At 42.8% G+C, this 11,435-nt stretch overlaps 1 long non-coding RNA gene across 1 annotated transcript in view; it reads right to left on the bottom strand.

Annotated features, from left to right (window-relative positions):
• Positions 1-417: 417 nt before the first annotated feature.
• LOC103348321 (uncharacterized) overlaps positions 418-11,435 on the bottom strand; it is a 115,893-nt gene continuing 104,875 nt past the window's right edge. Inside the window, exon 3 of the long non-coding RNA XR_016216871.1 lies at positions 418-583. This is a non-coding gene — a long non-coding RNA (uncharacterized LOC103348321). The remainder of the gene's footprint in view (positions 584-11,435) is intronic.

The following is an 11,435-nucleotide window of genomic DNA, read 5'->3' as shown; positions in this document are numbered from 1 at the left end:
AATGGCAATAACTTCCTTCACTTGTTATGGCTAAGCAGGAATGACAATCAGAACAATCACAATCAGAACACCAGTTCAAGAAACCATCTCAGAGATGCGTGGGACAGAAAAGACGCATGACCTGTGAAAGTCAGGATGTTGATACCTGATCTGTGTTATGAAAAAGGTTGCATTTCTTCACATGGTTTCCTGAATGATTCAGAAACAAACGCCGGTGGCAGAACTTTTAAAGGTAGTTTTTAAATGATCCAGAAATCTTTTTGTTTTTAATATGTTGCCACCTCTTTGACCAAACCTAATGGGGAAATTTTTTTTTTTTTTAATTATAAGCATGGCATATACCCAAAACCATGGAATCTTTGTCAAGTGTGAGGACATGGTCTAGCTTTTTCAAAAGAATGAGGCCAGAAGCTGAGCATATATTTGGCCTTTAGAGTTCCCTTGGGATTTCACAAATACGTCTTCAAACACCAGACAAGCACGTCACTCCTGCGTCCAAGAGGCAAAGTCCAAATCTATACATCCTTACATGAGCATGGAGCCTCAGAGTTCTCTGGGTAATTTCAAAAGCTTTCCGTTTGGTCTGGAAGGAGAGAGGAGGGCAGGTGATTAGTCATCATCTGCTTAATATCCAGTGACAGAAATAAAGAGCACAATTTTATTTCTGGCTTGACTTACTTCTGCCTTAATCTTTTTTGGAAGCAAAGGAAAGATGGCAGTCATGCAGTGGAGCATTCCTTCCTACAGACTCTCAGCAGAGACCAAAGCATACCAGCATACCATTCCTTCTGAGGCCCAGCGACACGTTCTCCTCCACGGAGGATCTGGAGCAAGGTGAGGAGCTGTGTGGTCTGTGTTCAGCTAGGATGCCAACCCAGACTACTGTGTACGACTCCTAAATTTATCTCCTACTGACGGTGCAAACCTAAGTCACAAAGGCTCACTTCTCCACCTGCTTCATTACAGAAAGTCCAAAATTCTGCCCAGTTCTCTTCCCAGTGCATTCTGGAAACCTCCAGAGAAAACTTCTGCGTTTCACAAATCCAGCCTGGTTTATATGTGCCATTTTCGTCTGGACCACTGACTGGTTTTGTCTTCCCTAGGGGTGCCTGTCACCTTTAACAGCTCATCTCTTCCTGCCTGGTAAGCTCCGTGGGTCTCTCCTCCTGATATTCTAATAACAACTGCCTCAAGAAAAACACATAAAGTTTCCCAAGGATAAGCAATAATTTATAACCCATTTAAAGGGCATTGAGAAGGTTTTAGCCCAGTAGTTAAAATGCCAATTAGGATGCCAATTAAGACACCTGCAACTCATATCAGAGGATCTGGGTTTAAAGTCCTGACTCTGGCTGCAGATTCCAGGTTCTTGATAACACTGACCCTGGGAGACGGTGGTGATTACTCAAGTAGTTGGGTCCCTGCTACCCATGTGGGAGACCTGGATAGAGTTCCTATCTCCTGGCCTTGGCTCCAGCTCTGCTGTTGCAGGCATTTGGGGAGTGAACAAGTAGACAGGAGCTTGCTCGTTCTCACTTTCTCTCTCTTTCTCTCTCTTAAAAATAAAATGGAAGATGCCTAAACCCAAATTAAGAACAAGGTTTGTATACACACAGCAGCAAATAAACTAGGGTTTAAGTGCTCCTTTTCAGCCAGGTGATCTAATTTACTTAGTTCTTACTGCAACTCTAAGTCACATACTCTTATCAACGCAATTTACAGAAGAAAAATTGGAGGCACAAAAACTCTTTAAAAATACATATAGTATTGAAGTCATAACAGTTTGAGGTGGAGCTGGAATTTTTAATCCAGGCACTCTGGTTTAAAAAGCTTGGCCTCTTCATCACAGTGCTATATTTTCTCTCTACCTTCAATCAACTAACCATTACCTGCAAATATGCACTTGTGTCCACTGTTAAAATAACATTCTGCATTATCTGTTCAAGCCTGGAGTTTAAGACTTTCCATTCCAGAAAGAGTCTTTACTCTCTGTCCCACAAGGATGATTTGCCTCAAAGATCAGTGCTCCAGCTCTTGAAATGTAAGCTCTTCTGCTTAGAATTCTTATTTATAACTTAGATTCAGGAACTCCATCCAAGACTCCTATGTAGGAGCAGGGACCCAAGTACTGGAGTCATCTCCACTGCCTCCCATGGCACTCATCATCAGGAAACCAGGTCAGAGTGGATCTGGGATGCCAATTCAGCACGCCAATACAGGATGTGGCCATTCTAAGTGGGTTCTTAACCACTGTGCCATGCACCTGTTTCTAGAATATAAATTCCACCATAACATATCCTTTTGTCTGTTCTGTTCACTATTGTATCCTCAACATCTTGGAATAGTGCTTGTAGGCACTAACACATGTCGGAAGGAAAAAAAGAGGAATGGAGGGAGGGAAGAAAGAGGGAGTGGGAAAATCTTCTTGTTCCCATCTCAGTCTTTTTTTCTTAGACTTATTTTATTAATTTGAAAGATAGAGTTACAGAGAGAAAGGTAGAGACAGAGAGAGGGAGAGGGAGAGGTCTTCCATCCACTGGCTCACTTCCCAGATGGCCGCAATGGCTGGAGATGAGCCGATCTGAAACAAGGAGCCAGGAGCTTCTTCTGGGTCTCCCACATGGGTGCAGGGGCCCAAGCACTTGGGCCATCCTCTGCTGCTTACCCAGGTGCATTAGCAGAGAGCTGGATCAGAAGTGGAGCAGCTGGGACTTGAGCCAGTGCTCATATAGGATGCTGCCACTGCAGGCCCAGGCATTAATCCACTGAGCCACAGCACTGCCCCCTCCTTCCTACATCTCAGTATTTCCCAGCACCTGTCAATCTGCTTCCAACACAACTACCTGAAATGGTCATGTTGGTAATAATTTTAAAAGAATAGTTCAAATTCCTGCTGTACCCATAAATACTTACCATGAAGAAGGGTTTTACCTTCTACCCTTCAACCAGCCTCACCAGCCTCATTTCTGACCACTTTCCCATTAGTAGCCTGTGCTGTACCCAGCATTTCCCAAGTAGACATGCCAGAAACAAATGGTCCTGTGGGCACTCATCATGCTCTATCTACATTTCTCTCTCTCTCTCTTTTTTTTTTTTTTTTTTTTTTTTTTTTTTGACAGGCAGAGTGGACAGTGAGAGAGAGACAGAGAGAAAGGTCTTCCTTTTCCGTTGGTTCACCCTCCAATGGCCGCTGCAGCCGGCGCACTGCGCTGATCCGATGGCAGGAGCCAGGTACTTCTCCTGGTCTCCCATGGGGTGCAGTGCCATCCTCCACTGCACTCCCTGGCCACAGCAGAGAGCTGGCCTGGAAGAGGGGCAACCGGGACAGAATCCGGTGCCCCGACCGGGACTAGAACCCGGTGTGCCTGCGCCGAAAGGTGGAGGATTAGCCTAGTGAGCCACGGAGCCGGCCCTATCTACATTTCAAAGAATCACAAAGGACATTGGCATTAAGAAAGTCAGGTAGTTAGTAAGCCAAACCTTAAACATATTTAAATAAGTGTTTCAGGCTGTTTAAATTTCTCAAACATTTTGTCCATGAGCCCCCTTTTCCAAGGAATGGCGATGAGTAGGATCTCATGGAATGGAGTTTGGGAAATATCACTTGATAAAACTATTAGCAGTTTTCTAAACACTGCTCATCTCCAAGGATTTACTTATACAGTTCCTGCGTCTAGGATTCCTCCTTTGATGTCTGAAGAATTTCGACAATTTCTATTAGCCCAGCCTATAAGGCTTAAATGCAAGGCTACTTCCTCTCTGAAAACTCATCTCTGAGAAAAATAATCATTTTCTCCTCTGGGCCTGCAGCTGTCTTGTTTTCCCATCTTTATCTTTTAATTGACATGTAATATTTGTACTTACTCATGGGGTACAGGATTCTAATTTGATAGAGAATGTGTGAGAATCAAATGAGGGTAAGTAGCATTTCCATCTCCTCAAACCTCATCATCTCCACGTGTTGGAATCCTTCAAACTCTTCTAGTTATTTTCAAATGTGTAATTAATTGTACACTGTAATTATCCCACTGTGCTATCAAACATTGGAACTATCTCCCCTAACAATATTTTGGTACCGATTATCTGCCCTCTTTCTATCCATCCCTTCCGCACCACTCTTCCTAGTCTCGAGTGACCTCTGGTCTACTTACTACTTCTATGGGAGGAACTTTTTTAGCTCCCACAAATGGTTGAGAATATGTGGTTTTATCCTTCTGTGCCTGATTTATTTCACTGAACATAATGTCCTTTAATTCCATCCCAGGATTTATTTCTTTTTTATAGCATAATCATATCTCATTGTGTATATACACCACTTTTTTCTATCCATTCCTCTGTCATGGGCATGTTGATTGATTTCATATCTGGGAATGCTGCTGAAATAAAGATGGAGGTGCAGCTATCTCTTTGATAGAATGGCTTCATTTTCTTTTGATATGGGATTGCTAGGGTATATGATAGTTTTATTTTCAGTTTTTTGGGGAAACTTCCACACTGTTTTCCACAATGGCCCTCCTAAGCTATGTCCCTTTGAACAATGTATGAGTTCATTTTTTTGACTTTTCAATAATAGCCATTCTTTTTTAAAAAAAGAAATTTATTTATCTGAAAGGTAGAGTGACAGAGAGGAGTTGGGAGGGAGAAGGGGAGAGGAAGAACAAGAGTAGAACCAGTACCCCGACATGGCCTGCTGGCATTGCAAGCAGTGGCTTAACCCACTGCATAACAACATGGGCCCCTGATAATAGCCACTCTAACTGGAGTAAGATAATATTGAGATTTTAATTTGTCTTTCTGTGATGATTAGTGATGTTCACTATTTTTTCACATACTTTTTGGTCATTTATGTTTTTTTTTTTTTAAAGATTTATTTATTTATTTGAAAGTCAGAGTTACTTAGAGAGAGGAGAGGCAGAGAGAGAGAGAATTCTTCCATCCAATGGTTCACTCAATTGGCTGCAACAGTCAGAGCTATGCTGATCTGAAGCCAGGAGCCAGGAGCTTCCTCCTGGCCTCCCACATGGGTACAGGGGCCCAAGGGCTTGGACCATCTTCCACTGCTTTCCCGGACCATAGCAGAGAGCTGGATAAGAAGTGGAGCAGCCAGGTCTCAAACTGGCACCCATATGGGATGCCAGCACTTCAAGCCAGGGCGTTAACCTGCTGCACCACAGCACCGGCCCCTATGTCTCTTCTTTTAAGAAATGTCCCTTCATATCATCTGCCAATGTCTCCATCAGACTTTTTTGCCTGTTGAGTTGTTTGAGTTCCTTATGTGTTTTAGATAGTAACATGTTTTCATATGTATAGTTTGCTGTATTTTCTCCCATTCTCTTGGTTTTCTCTTCACTCGGTTGACTGTTTTCTTTACCGTACAGAAGCTTCTTATTTTGATATAGCCCTATTAGTCTAGTTTTGTTTTTGTTTTTTTTTGTTTGTTTGTTTGTTTGTTTTGCTTGTGCTTTTGAGATCTTATTTCCAAAAACATCATTACCTATGCAAATATTTTGGAGTGATTTCTCTGTGTTTTCTTATAGTGGTTTATAGTTTGTATTTTGTGTAGTCCCCTCTATCACAACACTCTCCTTGTTTCTTGTTCCTGTTTATTTTATGAATCCCCCAGTAAACTGTGGATGATTTAAAATTAGGGATGAAGGGACATTCAACTGTGTAACCTCTGTCACCTAGGATAGTTCATAGAATACTGTGTGTGCTTAAGTGTGTGAGAAAGGAATGCTCCATCAAGGAAGATAATATTGTAGCTAATTTTCACATATCAAAAGTGGAGATGGAAAAAGATGATGAAGAATATATGAAAAGTGTTTTTGCCTCCTTCTGTTGGAAGGTGTAAAGGAAATGAAAGACAGAGCTTCATTGGAGGTGGCCTGGCCAAGCCTAACCCACCCTGATTGAATGCCCTGAGCAGTCTGCAAGTGACTTAATAAGTAGTTAAGACTGCTGGAATCAATAATTTCCATTGTTGCCAACTGCCTGCCTGTAGATATGGGAAATAACCCATCTCCAGCCCACATACAATATAGTTGCCTCCCAAAGCACAAGTTTGCCCTGGGAACTTGTCACAGTCATGTCAGCTGCGTGTGTTGTTACTTTCCACAGATTTACCCACAGATAGAATGACTGCATTATTGCAGGAAAAAAAAAAACAGGCTAAGGAAGCAAGCAAAACAGAACATACAGGATGTTTTTCAACTTAATAATGAAAAAGGCAAACATCTATCTCAAAGTTCATTATAATGAGAAACTGAGGAGTCTGCATCTTCATACTGTCTTGTCTTTATTATACCAATCAGCATCTACTCTACTTGCATGGGTTATAACAAGTGTTCAAAAATCATGATGAATGAATGTCTACAAAATATGTCCTATTAAAGCTGTCAAGACGCTCCTAAAGTAAGGGTATAAATGAGTTATCTTGTAATGTTGTCTGAATATAAGAACTAGTCTTGGCTCCCAAACAACAAAGGCAAGGAAGATCAGTGCTTCCAATTTTGTTAGTCTACTATTGGATCAGCAAGGCTGAACTGCCCTTTGAGGAAGGTAGAGCTTGCTAAATAAAGTGTCTTGACATTCAACAGATTAATAAGCTATTTATTGTGCTCCCCCTCAAATTCTTTTTTATGCATTTTTTAAAACAGTACTTTCATACAAGTTTGTTATTCTTGCCTCTTGCTTCTTTAAGCAATGTTTATTTTCCAGGCTTCTGCCTAAGGTAAGCATACGAAGGCCAGCTGTTTCTTGGTACTTGCTGTGGTCTAAATGCGCTACCTTCCAAAATCCAGGTGTTGAGAATGAATGAGCAATGTGATGGCACTGAGAGGTGGGAGCCTGTAAGAGGTGATTAGGTCATGATTAGGTCTCTTTTTGAATGAGAATAAGGCCCTCATAAAAGGAGCTTCTGGTAGTAGCTGCCTCACTTGCCCTTCCGCCTTCTACCATGTGAGGATGCGGGGTTCCCCCCTCGGGACGCAGCAGCAAGAATCATGACAATCAATTACTGAAAGAGTAAACCTCATGAGAAAACCAAACTTACTGGCTTCTTGATTTTGGATGTCCAATCCAACAGAACTGTGAGGAAACAAATTTCTTTTCTTTAGAAATTACCTAGTCTCAGGTATTTTGTTACAGAAGCAGAGATTAAGATAATGTTACAAGGTAACTTAGTATCTCTGTTGTGTGAACAACAGGAGATGGCGTGGCGTGGGAGACAGCAACCTTTCACAAATCACATTAATTGGTTATTTTTAAAATCTTTGTGATTTTTATTTTCTTGAAAGGCAGAGAGAGAGGGAGAAAGACACAGGTTCATTCCCTAAATGCCTACAACAGCCAGCACTGGCCAGGAACTCCATCTGGGTCACCCCCATGGTTGGCAGGAGTCCAGATACTGAGATCATCATCTGCTGCCTTCCAGGATGCATCAGCAGAGAGCTGTATCAGAAGAAGAGCTGAGATGTAAACTGGCACTCTAATACGGCATGCAGGCATCTCAAGCAGTGATATAACCCACTATGCCACACAGCCCACCAAATAAGATTATTTAAAAAAAAAAAAAAAAAAACTTTAAGCAATTCCAAATGACTTAGATTGATTTTATTTCCCCAGTGCTGTACAGGAAACAATTTGATCCTATAATACAAGAGGTTTTGAAAGTTCACAAAAATATGTACTATGGGCCGGCGCTGCAGTTCACTAGGCTAATCCTCCGCCTGCGGCGCCGGCACCCCAGGTTCTAGTCCCAGTTGGGGCGCCGGATTCTGTCCCGGTTGCTCCTCTTCCAGTCCAGCTCTCTGCTGTGGCCCAGGAGTGCAGTGGAAGATGGCGCAAGTGCTTGGGCCCCTGCACCTGCATGGGAGACCAGCAGGAACCACCTGGCTCCTGGCTTTGGATTGGCGCAGCGTGCCAGCCGTAGCAGCCATTTGGGGGGTGAACCAACGGAAGGAAGACCTTTCTTTCTGTCTCTCTCTCTCTCTCTCTCTCACTGTCCACTCTGCCTGTCAAAAAAAAAATATGTACTATGAAAAAAATGCATGGATTTCATAAGTTTCTTAAGCAAAAAATAAATTTATATTTTAATTTAATTTCCCAAAAAACTTTTTAAAGCACTCCTGTAGGACTGCAGTCAATGTTCTGCTCTTCGCTCCCCTGTTCTGTGCTCAGGAAGGCTCACCCTTGTGGCTACCTACCCGGGCTCCCCTGGTTTCCAGCTTCATTGAGCTAATGAGAGGCACCAAAAGATGTTCAAATAAGGGAATGGAAATCAGAAAGGTCTTTCTTCCTGCTCCTCCTGCTTCAACTCCACTCTGGCAGCAGCCACATTGCCAGGACCACAGCTTCTCCCACACTTCCTTCCTTTCCTTCTGCTGGTCTGGGGAGTGCGCTTCCCACTGTGGGTTGCTGATTTCTTAAATCTCCCGTGTATGCTATAGTCTGTTTAACAAGTCGTTTTCAGCTAAACTCTTTTGAGTGTACTTGCTGACGGATACACCATGTTAAATAGTGCGTTTTTATCCCAAGTATATCAGGAAGTTATTGAATTTATTATCATTTCTTTATTTGAGAGGCAGAGAGACAGATATTGCCTTAAGCCAGTTGAGAGGAGCTTTATACAAACACACACATACACACACACACACACACACACACACAGAGAGAGAGAGAGAGAGAGAAGCAAGTTCTCCTATCTGCTAGCTCATTTCCCAAATTCCTGCAACGCCCAGGGTTGGGCTGGGAACTCAACCAAGATCTCCCATGTATGTGGAAGAAATCCAGTTATTGAGGCATCATCACTACCTCTTGGGGTCTGCACTGGGGGGGAACTAAAATCAGGAGTTGGGGATTGAACTCAGGTACTCCAATAAGAAATGTGGACATCCTAACCAGGGGCTTAACTGCTAGACCAAATGTTCACCCCCATTGAGATATTTCAGGCTTGAATTTCAAAAATATATAACTCTGGCCATGGATTGGGGAGAAAATTGGGAAAGAAGAGAGCAGACATAGAGGCGTCAGGTAGGATATTATCACAATGGCCCAGGAGAGAAATCATGGTGGCTTCCCTAAGATGTTTGCATAGGTGAAATCAGAGGGTTCAAAAGATGTACATAGTATGTACTAGTTTCTAGAAAGTTTATCTTTCTAACTACTTTTTTGTATGTCTTGATGTTGAGATACATATTAAAAGATTTTTTTCCTTTTGTCCTCAGAATATGTTCTTTTTTTTTTTTTTTTTTTTTTTTTTTGACAGGCAGAGTGGACAGCGAGAGACAGATAGAAAGGTCTTTCTTTGCCTTTGATTCACCCTCCAATGGCCGCCGCGGCCAGCGCACCGTGCTGATCCAAAGGCAGGACCCAGGTGCTTCTCCTGGTCTCCCATGGGGTGCAGGGCCCAAGCACTTGGGCCATCCTCCACTGCACTCCCTGGCCACAGCAGAGAGCTGGCCTGGAAGAGGGGCAACCGGGACAGAATCCGGTGCCCCAACCGGGACTAGAACCCGGTGTGCCGGCGCCGCAAGGTGGAGGATTAGCCTAGTGAGCCATGGCGCCGGCCAGAATATGTTCTTAAAGAATTGTTGCTTATTATAATAAACTACTTCTAACTTATCAGATTGTCTTTAAACATATGTTTGAATATAAAGTAAACAACCTGGTGATGGACTCAAGATAGAAAGAAGGGGCTAGGGTAAGAGACTGAGGTGACAAAAGTAGCTATTGTTCTCTGGCTTTTGATCACATCCCATGATATGAGAAGGAGCACTGAAATAACAGATTTGTAGGGCTAGATTTCATGATTTTGACTTAGTGTATGTTAACTTTGAGTTATCTTTAAGATGTCTGAGCGGAAAAATAAATGCATAAGTCTAGTGACTTAGATTAGAAGCCTTGGTTAGTAATAGGCATTTGGGAGTTGCCTGTGTGTAGGCATTAATTAACCTCCAGAGTTAATTCCCTGGGAAGAAGAAGTGCTCTCAATGTCCCAGATAGAAATCTTACGGAGACTCTTTAGGGACCCTAAAAATGAGGTCAAATGAGCAAATACGTTAAGTGACTCTTCCAGCCGATATTTAATTGCTCAGATCAGATGCAAATATCTTAATACAAGCATTGAAGTTATCAAATAATAAAAGAACTATTTTACTAAGTACCAACTATAGACTTTTCATTACCTATGTCTGATGAAAGGTGTTTTAATGCCTTATAGAGAATACATGCTAAATGAACAAATGATATACTTATTTTCTCAAAAAAACCTTTGTTCACTCTGAAGTGTAAAGACTTCATATTGCACAAATTTGAGTGAAGTTGTCATGGTAACTAGCTGCAGAGGAATGCTATTAGTATTTGTGTTGCTCCATGTTTTAGCAGTGTGGCCCAGGTTCCTGTCTGTCTTACCTCATCCAAGGAAAAAAATAACTCCTTCTTGATTCAGAATCTTTTCTTCAGCACTTGCCAGCAATATTTCCCTGGAGTCCTGTTTCTGTGTCCTCTAAGAATATTCTCTGCATTTGACCAACCATGCTATGGGATCTCATCCTTATCCATCCTATAATTAAACTGCCTAAATCTGAACATATGCAACAAAATTATCCAGTTTTGTAAATGTGACCAAACAGTGCTATTTTTCAGCACAAGAAACATCATTTAGTTATAAATGTGCATACATGCACATACATGCACACACACACACATACCTGTACTGGAACATCTCACAAAACAATGCTTACATTTGCCATTTTCAATCCACTCTGACATTTTCTGTGGTTTTTTTTTTTTTTTTTTTGATACTGATGGTCTCCCATAAGCTTGATTGTGATTCGTGGGTCCCACTCCCAGACGGAAAACGATTGTCTAAGTTCTAGACCCTCCGCTGAGCTCATAGTTCTGCCTAACTATAAATGCATCCTTGGCTCTCACAACGACCTAGTTGTTGTTGATGTTCGCTAATTTTTCAGCCCAAAGTGGCTAGGCAAAAGGAGAGGAGAGGATGTCGGGTGACCCAAGTGGTTAGATGAGGATACAGCTACACCGGCATGCACACATGCGTGTTTGTCCTGCTTCCAGGGAAGATGGCCCTTCTTCTGCCTGGAGTGTGCACATAGGCACTTTTTTTTTTTTTAACAGGCAGAGTGGACAGTGAGAGAGAGAGAGAGACAGAGAGAAAGGTCTTCCTTTGCCGTTGGTTCACCCTCCAATGGCCGCCGCGGCCGGCGCACTGCAGCTGGCGCACCGCAGCTGGCGCACCGTGCTGATCCGAAGCTCCTGGCCAGGTACTTATCCTGGTCTCCCATGGGGTGCAGGGCCCAAGCACCTGGGCCATCCTCCACTGCACTCCAGGGCCACAGCAGAGAGCTGGCCTGGAAGAGGGGCAACCGGGACAGAATCCGGCGCCCCGACCAGGACTAGAACCCGGTGTGCCG

The sequence above is a fragment of the Oryctolagus cuniculus genome, chromosome 11, assembly GCF_051225735.1.
Source record: "Oryctolagus cuniculus isolate XC-2025 breed Fujian yellow rabbit chromosome 11, ASM5122573v1, whole genome shotgun sequence".
NCBI lineage: Eukaryota > Metazoa > Chordata > Mammalia > Lagomorpha > Leporidae > Oryctolagus > Oryctolagus cuniculus.
The sequence above is the reverse complement of the archived record's forward strand: the minus strand, read 5'-3'. Positions and strand labels throughout refer to the sequence as shown.